Here is a 10909-nt window from a genome sequence, read left to right as displayed (position 1 = left end):
AGATAGATAGATAGCCAGGACCAAAGGCATTGTGGTGGTCTTAGAAACTGACATCCTTGCTCCACGGCATTTTCAATAAATCCTTGTCAGCAGATTTGTCCAAAGCAACACATCTTTTGATTTCACGACGACTGCCACTGTGGGTGTTCAATGGCTCTTAGTAGCCAGGTAAGATCAATTCACAGTTCCTGGCTCCCTTCCTCAGTCCTTTCAGACTGTCCATCTGTCCTACCTGGCAAAGAGCAGATCTCAGGCCTCATGCTCTGGGCCCACAGTTCAAGCCCATCAAACAACACTGGCTTCTACACAGCACCACTGTCCCCCACTCCCCGACTCCCCAGATCTAAATCTGGCTTGTTTAAAGAGACAGAGACCAGAAACCCAGGCCTCAGCGATAAAACCCCATCTTGAAAAAGCATTCATTTCCACGGGTCCCAGATTATTTTGTATAACAATTACATCTGGGGTAATTTCAATTTAATACCTCGCTGCAAGTGAAAATTGTAGCCTGCAGCTTGAAAATTACTATAATAATGAAAATAAACCCGCCAAGTGAAGCTGGTACCACCAGGGGCTATCACAGGATAAATGCTTCCTCCCGTTGCTCGCTATTTCAGGGGTTGTCCAATTATGGGGAGAGGGCACTAAAGGAGGAAATAAATAACAGACCTTTGGGGAGTCACACATTTGTTCTCTTCATTTTCCAAGTTCTTCCTAAGCCTGGAGATTTTAACTTGGGGTCCAGGCACCTAAGTATGGGCTTCAAGGGGAGCATCAGTCCTCTGAAGTTGTTTGCAAAGCTGTATACAGATATGCATTTTTAAACAAAATAATTTGTAGGGAGCTGCGGTAGCCTAGTGATAAGGAGATATGCTGCCATTCCAAAGGTACATGGTTCGAATCCATCAGCTGGAGAAAGATGAGCAATCTCCTCCCACGCGACTTTCTGAACCCAGAGAGTCAGCTATGGGCCGATTCTGACTCAATGGCATATAACAACAACAAAGTGGTCTATAGTGTTCAATGGCTTTTCAAATAGGGCTGTGGAACAGAACCCTTAAGAACCTCAGTCCTAGCACAATGGATCTGATGCATCCTTGGGCCCCCTTATAATTCTAAATCTCTGACTGTTTATGCAAGAATAAACACTGAAGGTTTATAGTCCTGTCAGAAAAAGCTCCAGGAAATGGAAGAGCTATTTTTTTGGCTTTTCTGATCCAGATGAGTACTTTCTGGGCTTGGGTCATCCACAGGGAGCTAAGAATCAGGAAAGGAAAAGGTCAAGGAAAGAGGCAGTAGAAAAGCTGTATCCTTTTAAGACCTCTCTGTTATTCTGTCCCTGAAAGATAAGCCACTGATAGATTTTTCCAGACCCACGTCCTGAGTCCACTCCACTTATCCCACCCCTGTGCCCCCACACAGATATTCATCCTCCCTCAGAGGACCACTGTGCTGGCCTCTTAGCCAGTCTCCCTGCCTCCAGTCTCCACTTCTGACAGCCATGCCCTGTCTACCACGAAGCTCTCCTGGGATGCCCTCGAGCTTGAAACCCTCCAGCAGCTCCAGGTGTATTGAGGCCATCAGCCCTCGCATTGCCACCAAGACCTTTCATACCTGCAGCCTCACCGATGCTGTGCCTCTGCCATTGCGCATGCTATTACCTCTGCACAGAGCATTCGACAGTGTCTTTCCTCCTGCCTTCACCTGAGGAGCCCCTACTCATCCATCAAGACGCAGCACAAATGTCTCCTCTGGTGTCCCAGCGTGCCCCACACCTATCCATAGTGCTCCCATAAATCTGTGAAAATCTGCAGCACATCTACTAGAACCACCTTGTCAGCTGACGATGAATCCCGCTAGAGAATGGACTGATGCCCATCTCCATGTCCTTAGAAAGAAGGTCAGGGGTAATAGATGGCCAGACAAAGAAGGGGAAAAGTACAGTCAAGAAATACATTCTCAGTTCAGGTGAAGATGTTGTATGGTTTTATAAATGGTGTCAAAGCCTCTGGAATGGCTTTCATTGGCTCTCACACACTTCTTGTCACACTATTTTGCAGTCCCCTCCCACAGTGAATCAGAATGAACTTGTATGATGAGCAGACTAGAAGTGACAGTGTGTGACTGTCAAAGCGAATTCATGAAATCCCTGCAGTGCTTGCACTTGCCTTGGTAACTTGAAGGGAAGTGAGGACGCTATGTTGTGAAGGCACCAGGCAGCCCTATGGAAATGCCTGTGTGGAGAGACACTGGGGTCTGCTGTCCACAACCAGCACCACCAACTTGCAGCCCTATGAATAAGTCACCTCTGAAATGGTTTCCCCATTTGAAGTTCAGGTCAAAATTGACAGCCTCAGCAGACTTCTGACTGTAGCTTTACTGGGGACATCAAGGCAGAAATGCCCATATTCCAAATTCCCAACCCATAGAGAGTGTGAAAGACAGTCAATGGTTACTGTTGTTTTAAGCCACTAGGTGTGGGGTGATTTATTAGCATTGCTGTTGTTGGTCACCACTTCGATGATTCTGTCTCACGCTGAGCCCACGTATGCAGGGTACAACTGTGCTCCAAAGGATCTTTAAGGCTGTGACTTTTTGAGATCAAATCACCAGGCTTTTAGTCCAAAACATCTCTGGGTACCCTCAAACCACCAGTACGTTCACACCACCCAGGGGCTTTTCTGTTACCATCAGATACTTACTGCAGAATGAAAAGGCTTCAGTGAGAAGAGGCGCTGGCCTTGGAAGTGTCTAAGGGTGCTCTTCTGTCTCTGATTTACCTATCCTTGGACACAGGCCTGACTCTGAGTTGGGGAGTATGGGAGTGGGAGAAGGGCAGAAGGCTGGTCATGGGGAGTTTGGAAGACCCTTGGTTGGTGGGAAGGCATACAGAAGGTGCAAGAAGTACCAGAAAGAGTGGGGTTGAGGTCAGGGGAGAGGGAAGGATGGCTAACAATTTCTTTGAAGGAAAACGCTAGAGTGGAGAGTGGAGCAAGGCCACCTTGTCTCCACCTGACTTGGTTTGCAGGTACTGGGGAGATGGAATGAGATACTTAACAGAGACACTTGGAAGTCCGGAAGGGTATTGTGTGTGGCTGGGAGCCAAGCCTCTCTTTGTAGTGTGGCATCAACACACAATGCTCAGAAGTACATACATATGTACAAGAGAATGCACACAAACACACATAATAGGAGTGCACGCACACAGACACACACACACATGGCACTGGAGGAGAGGGCAGAGGGAGGATTTCATTCTCTCCAGGTACTAGATATTGAAGTAGGATTCATGGAGAAGATGTAAATCTGGATCTCACAGGGTCTGGTGAGGACACTCATCAAACCAGCTACCTGGGATCAGATACAATGCCCACTTCTCCAGGCCACTATTGGCTCACCTGTAATACAGGAGGTTGGGCCTCACAGACAAAGTGAAAGGTTCTCACAGCACCAACAATCAAAGCTATGTTTTGCACAAGGCCTTCAACTCTGAAGCACTAGGCTGAGGTCTGTAGCAGAGGTCTACATTTCAACACTGGACATGGCTTCAGACATCATCTGTGTTCTTTCTGAACCAGTGGACCTGACATGTGGCTTTGCCCCCAGGGAGAGTGCAGCTGAAAGCAGATCAGAGTCACCGGAAGACCCTTGCAGGGACAGTTTTATCATTGAGACTCCCTTGGAACACCTGTGAACATGTTTAGTGTGATTTTCATGAGTCAAATTCCGCCCCCCACACACACCACCTCATAGCCAGGTGGAAACCCTGAAACCAGCTCTGCAAGCTTTTGAATTAGAAATTGTGCAGTCTTTTCAGTCATGGTGGCTTGCCCACTTCAGTAGCCATGATTCAGGAAAATGCTTTGGGTACCATTCTAATGGTTTCCCCTCATTCAGGATTTGTCTTGTCTGTGTTTGTGTTGTCTTTCGGTGTTTGTCCTGCTTATGTCTTAATAAAAGAGATTCTATAGAATATCGTTTCAATATGGATGTCTTTTTGCTCCTAGGACCGATGTAGCAGATATATAATAATAATGATAATGGTAATAATGATAATAATAATAATAATAATAATAATATTCCCAAACCAAAACACAAATAGTTACTGCAAATCCATCTTACTTCTGGTGATGACTCACTGACCAAACTCTTCCACAGGTTTTTCAATGGCTCTGACTTTTTAGAAATAGATCACTGGCCTTTCTTCCTAGGTACCACTGGGTGGACTTGAACAGTCAATCTTTTTATTAGTGACCAAGTACTTAACTCTGTTCCATCCAAGGACTCTTCTGATTTTACTAATGAAAATCTTTCAAGTCGATGTCACATTACGGTGACCCTCCACTTGGTTTCTGAGTTTTTAATCAGAGGAGACTGCCTCATCTTTTTTAAATTTTTTAATTTTTTTTTTTATTTGGAGACCAACAGTGAAGCTGTCACACCACTGCGCAGGGCTCCTTCTGGAATTCAGTCAGCACAGTTAATTTGAATGGAATGTCACCAATACCAATTTGCAGCTGACATCTAACTGTTGCTGACCAGGACCATCTAGATTTACTTTTTTAAATCTAAATTTCCTCATCTTTGAAATGGAAATAATAATTCTTCTTTTTAGATTAAAAAATACTTTTTAAAAATAAATATTTAACTTTATTTTAAAATTGTTTTTTAATGGTCCTTAAAGAAAACTCTGAATTCTGATTTCTTTTTTTTTCCTGGTTATTATTTTTTTTAACCTGAAAAGACTGGATAATAATGGTCAAAGTCCAAAGGTGATTGAGTTTATAAAACATAATGCATGAGAATGATTGTATGAAACACAATATGAATGAAGAATAGTGCGAAACACATGTATATAAACTTTGTGAGCAAACTAATAAAAAAATTTAAAAATTACTTTTATGGTAAGACATAGTAGATCCTTGACAAATAGTTGTTGTTGTTGATTGCTGTCAATAAGCGCATGACTCATAGCAACACTATGAACAAAAGACCTGAAGCCTTTCTATAACGATCATCATTTATCAAAGTTCATAGAGTTTCCCGAGGCATATTGTTTAGGAAGTGGATGCCCTATTATTACTGTTCATATAAAATATTTAATAATTTTAATATAAAACCAGTAAATGATGGCTCTCTTTGGGAGAATCAGATCTTGAGTGGAATAGTATTTTTCTATTGGTATGTAGTGCTACTCTGTCTAACCAGACGGTGGGGGGTATTTAAAGAGAGAGGGGAGGCAAGAGAATGAATGTGTCATCAATGTTAGTGAAAAGAATCTAGGCTTTGATGCCAGACTGACTGGATTTGAATCCCGAATCAGCCAAGGACAGTCTATATGCCTTTGGACATGTTATTTTTATCTTTTCTGGACCTCAATGCTTATTATACCTGTCAGATGTGGGCGGCTACTTTCCTCCCAGGCTTAACTGTGAAAACAGGAGAAAATGCATCATCATCATCATCATCATCATCATCATAATGCATAACAATTGCTTAATAGATGCTGAGTAAATGAAAGCAGTCTCTGGGTGGCTCATAACTGGCTGCCAGACTACAGGTAGCAGGTTCACATCCAGCCAGCAGCACTGGCCTGCTGATGTGTTCTATAAACATCGCTACTCTACACACAGTGCACGATGAATCAGAATCGACCGGATGGCAATAGCTGTGACTTGGTTTGGCATAGAAGAGCTGAACTGGACTCTATGATGTTAAGTGATTACTGGAATCACAAATTCTGAGTTGAGTAAAGGAAGGGACCTTGGAGTTGATCTGGTTCAGCCTCCTGAGTTTGGCAGAACTCAGCATCACACAAGCATTAGCTGGAGCGAGGACGCTTGCACTGCTGGCCTCTGAGCCTCCCTGACTCTTTCTGGTGCCTGTGGTAGAAAGGACGGTGGAGCTTCTCCATGAGACAGTGATCACACAGACCCCCGTCCACAGGACCCAGGAGGGCAGTGCTTCATCCCTCTCAGGCACAGGCATCCCAGCTCACAGACCTCATGGTGTCTTGCTTCTGCCCCTGCTCACAGCTCACAGCGATTCTGCTCATTTAACCCCCACCACATCCTCGAAAGAACTCCCATTCTACAGATGAGCAAAGTGGAGGCTCTGAATCCCACTCAAGGTTACCTACCCATCAGGTATGTGGCTGTGACAAGTTCACCTCAGGTCCTATGCCAACTATGTTGAGCTTGTCCCATTCAGCCGTGGGGTCATCCCTATGGAGCTCACTCCTGCCCAAGTCACAGTGCTGGGGAGAGCCACTGGCTCGGACCCGCTGTACATAAACCGCTTGCCGCCCCAGCTCAGGGCCCACAGCCACGTTTAGGGAGGAACATCCGGAGATCAGCAACAATCACGCCTAGGGACATCTTTCAAGCCTGCCGCCTTGAGGAGTGTCTGCCCAGACGGTGGGCTTTCTGTTGAAGAGATCTGAAAGATTTATCAAACAACCAGCTCTATTAGGGGCACGAGAGAAAAGAAAAAGGCTGCCACTGCTGTGATCTGGCGCCAGCAGATGGAAGAGAAAGCATGTTTATAATTTATTAAAGATTCAGGGGGTTTACTTGTGAGAAAGGAGAAGTAGGCAGCAGAGAAGGGCGAGGGGGTGGGGCCGGCAGACAACTCTGGAATGGGGAAAGGGAAGGCAGAGCACCGCTGGGCTGTGGGAGCAGGAATAACACACACTCCTCAGGCCTAATTTTTAACACATTGTTTTTTCCTTGGGGAAACAAAGCTCAAATAAGATCTTTGATGACTGCCCCCAACCCTGCAAGTCTAAGTGTCACTCAAAGGGCTTTGTGACTGCCAGCCTCTTGGGTATTCAGTGCCACTATCTATGCTCCCAGTGCAGGGCTCTAGGATGCTGATTTTTCATTCTCCAAAATAGGTGCTGGGCTCCTAGGTCCTATAGCCATGGATGTAATCCCATTTGGGGACAAGGTTTTCCTTGTTGTGTTAATGAGGCCACAGCAGTATGAACCTACCTCCTTTAAGCCCAACTCCTTTAATACATGAAAGGAGCAGATGAGACCCACAGAGAAGCAAGCACAGATGGAGGAGAGGGAGATGCCTTGTGAAGATCAGAAGGAGCTAAGAAACACTGGAACTATAGAAGCTGAAACAAGGATTCTCCCCAGAGCACAGAGATAAAAAGATAGAGGGAGAGAGAAAGGAACAGAAACAGAGCAGGCTCCTGGCCTTCCAGTGCCCGGAATTCAGACTTCCAGCCTCCTTAACTATGAGAAAATAAATTTCTGTTAGTTCAAGTCACGCACTCGTGTTATTTCAGTTAGAGCGGCACAAGATAACGAAGACAGATATTAACTCAGGACAGTGGGTGCAGACTTCTCCCCTCTTCCCTTTCTCCACCAGCCAATCACAACTCCCCTGTCCTCCGCGCCCCTCCCCATCTCACCTCTGCACCTGAATACGTGGCAGCTTAGGCATGTCGGCAATACACTGAATGATCATCACTGTCAGGTGTCACAGGCATGAAATGATTGCATGAGGACTTTTATTACAACACACTCATTAAATACAGGCACACAGGAAAGGATTTTTATCATCACCAGCATCCTCAGGTAACAATGAACACTTGATGCTGGTGAGGAGGAGGGACCCTGACTTGCCTGGGGCAGCGAAGACCCAGGCTCTCTTGATGCCCTGGTTCCTGGCATTCTCCATATGCAAGAAAAGGCTTCCCTAAGGAGCAGCTGGTGGACTAGGACAGCCTGCCTTCAGGATTGCAGCACAGCATTTTGCCACGAGGTAATGAGTTGTTGTTGTTATGTCCCTTCGAGTCACCTGCAACTCATATTGATGGTGTACACAATAGCTCAGAACCCTGCCCTATCCTGAGCTAGTCTTACTGTTTCTGACACCCCTAACCCCTTTACCTAGTCACTGAGTCAATCCATCTAAATCCAGGGTCTTCCTCTCTTGTGCTGTCCCTCCATCCTTCCAAGAATGACATCCTTCTTCCAAGGACTGATCTCAACTGGCAACATGCCCCAAACTTGTGAGATAGAGCTTCAAAATTCTCAAAACCAAGGAGCGACTTAGTTTCACCTTCTCCAGGACAAACATGCTTGTTCTCTTGGCAGTCCTTGGAATGTTCAACCCTCTTCTCTGCACCATAACTCAAAGGCAGCAATCCTTTTGGTATCTTTAATCACTGTCCAGCTCTCTGATGCACAGCAAGTAATTGCAAAGATGATGGCTGGATTCAGACATACTTTAGTCTCCAGACTGACATCATTGCTCTCCAGCACCCTAGACAGATCTCTGACAGCAGATTTTCCCAATGCAATTCATCTTTTGATTTCCTGACTGCTGGAGCCAACAGTGTTGATTGTGAAGCCAAACAAGCGGAAATTGTGAACAATTTCAATCTCCACTCTTATCTATCATGGTGCTGCTTGGCCCAGTGGTGAGAATCGTTGTCTTCTTGATGTTGGGCTTCAATCCTTATTGAGGATTGATGTCCCTGACCTTCTGCAGCAAGCTTTAGGCCCTGCTCATTTTCATTAAGCAAGGCTGTGTCATTTGCAAAACACAGGTTGTGGAAGAGTCTTCCTCCAATTCTGATGCCATGCTCCTCGTAAAGCCCAGCCTACCGAATGATGTGTTACATACATGGATTGAAAAGGTATGGAGACAGGATGTATCCCTGGCACACTCCTTTCCCAATTTAGAGCCATGCAATGCTTCCTTGCCTTGTTCTGATGATTGTTTCCCGATCCAAGTATATAGAGGTTACACATACCACCAGAGCTCCCTATAAATGATAACATTGAGGACTTTATTTTCATGTGGAAAAACAGGAAGGAGTGATGATAAGTAAGAGGAGAGTAGTTATTACTATTAAAATGTCTTTGAGGAGGAAAGCTGCTCTGGTCCCTCCAGAATTGGTTGATGGCTCTGAGTCTGAGCCGTGGGGCTGTTCTGTCTTCTCTGAGAGATTGAGAACAGTTAGGGAAAGGGGAAAGGTCACATGAACACACAGGATGTGGGGATCAGCAGGCCTGGGCCTGGCCACACTTGGGTGGGATGTTAGTTGCTCAGAAGTTTGGTGACTTCGTCTCTCTAAGCCTTCGTGCCCTGGTTTAAAGTAATGACAATATCAAACTACTGCTTACTGACCCCTCTCTGCCAGGTGCTGAACTGAGAGCATTGCACATATTGGATTTGGTGGGTATCGATTTATTAATGCACCGATCAGGAGATCCCTGTCCCCTGTCCAAAACTACTGTGTTGGTTGGTATATTGATCTGATGGTGGAAACTATGTCACTGATAAGCCAAATATCAACAGGACACATGGTCTACAGGTTTAACCAAAGCTTCCAGACCAAGACAGGCAAGGAAAAAAGGTCTGATGATTTATTTATGTAAATTAATCACTGAAGATACAGTGGATCACAGAGAATATTGTCCAAGAGTTCCACTTGCTTACTTTGGACATTGAGGGAGATTTGGTGGCCTCATGATAACTCTAAATGAGCTAGACTAACACAAACTTGCCAGCAATCAAACATGCCAACCATCAGGAAGCTGGCAATGTTCCAAGGCTGCCATAGGTCAGAGCTGACAGGATGGTAACAAACTACAACGACTAACGAGGTTGAGGACAGGGAGGTTAGGTAGACAACTTACGCTGTTCTCCTGGTCTCTGTGTTTAATACCAGGCTTCGATGCTGCCTCCTTGGTGGGTTTGTTTCATGGGGGATGAGTAAGCTTCCAGATGTTAGCAGAAGGGTCTATTCTGCACCCTTGTACATTGTGTACACATGTCCCCAGTTTCTACTCAAATCTAGAAGCCAGTAGCCGCAGTGACCATCCCGGGGAGGTTTCTGGATAGTAATAAGAAGACGGGGTAAAGTTTGGCTGATCCGATGCAGGAATATTCCAACAGGGGCTCCCTGTTACAGTCCATAGGGAGTCTGAAAGGAACATAGGGGCTCAATGTAACTAGAATTACTAAACTTATGTAAAATAATCACTGAAAATACTGTGGATCACAGAATATTGTCTAGTAATTCTAGTGAAGATGTACTCTTGAACAGAAAATTATAGTTCTTCATTCTTATTCCTGCAGTTCCAAAGAAACCACACAGGTCAAACCCAACATGTAAGGTTAGTGGGTTGATTTCCTCTATGTTCTATGTCCCTAACAATGAAAGAATTTGAAGAAAACTGAGTGGGGCAAGTTTCCTGGAGAAGACCCATCTCTCTGCAAGAGAGCCACAATCTCTGGATTCCTGGAGGCAGATGGGGTGTGCGCATGTGCTTTGTTCTGTTTTGCCCTCCACCGCTTACACCTTGGCCCTCACTCTGTCATGCTCTAAACAACCCTGTCAGGTGATATTAACTCAGAGTGGTCACATGAGTCTCAGAGTAGAACTGTGCTTCAAAGAGATTTTTTTTTTATTTTATTTTAGTAGTTTTAGTGAGCATGTACAGAGATTTTGGATTTCCATTCATTCATTATTGCACTTTTCTCCCTGCCCACCTCTCCCCCACCCAGTTCACTCTTCTCTTTGAAAAGTAAAATTCTTTCATTGGTATGCAATTTGCCCCACCCCTACCCTGTCTCAAGCACATTCCACTACACAACCTTCATTCTGGACTCTTGTGATAACCATAAAAACCTATCATATATCGCTTTTTATTATTTTTAATAAAATAATAAACAATCTCACTGATTTCACATGCAAGCAAGATTTTACTGAAGATAATCCAAAAATGACTGGAACAGCACATCAACAGAAAACTACCAGAAGTCCAGGCTGGACAGAAGGGGTTGTGGTACTAGGGATATTGTAGCTGATGTTAGATGGATCTTAGCTGAAAGCAGAGAATAACAGAGGAATGTCTATCTGTGTTTCATTGACTATGCAAAG

General features: G+C 44.8%; 1 protein-coding gene across 1 annotated transcript in view; it reads right to left on the bottom strand.

The window, feature by feature from the left end:
- GALNT14 (UDP-N-acetyl-alpha-D-galactosamine:polypeptide N-acetylgalactosaminyltransferase 14 (GalNAc-T14)) overlaps positions 1–10909 on the bottom strand; it is a 413330-nt gene that overhangs the window by 98168 nt on the left and 304253 nt on the right. The gene's annotated exons all lie outside the window — the stretch shown is intronic.

This window comes from Elephantulus edwardii, unplaced genomic scaffold (genome assembly GCF_000299155.1).
Source record: "Elephantulus edwardii isolate Elephantulus edwardi_28Jun2011 unplaced genomic scaffold, EleEdw1.0 scaffold00309, whole genome shotgun sequence".
Classification (NCBI taxonomy): Eukaryota; Metazoa; Chordata; class Mammalia; order Macroscelidea; family Macroscelididae; genus Elephantulus; species Elephantulus edwardii.
The sequence above is the reverse complement of the archived record's forward strand: the minus strand, read 5'-3'. Positions and strand labels throughout refer to the sequence as shown.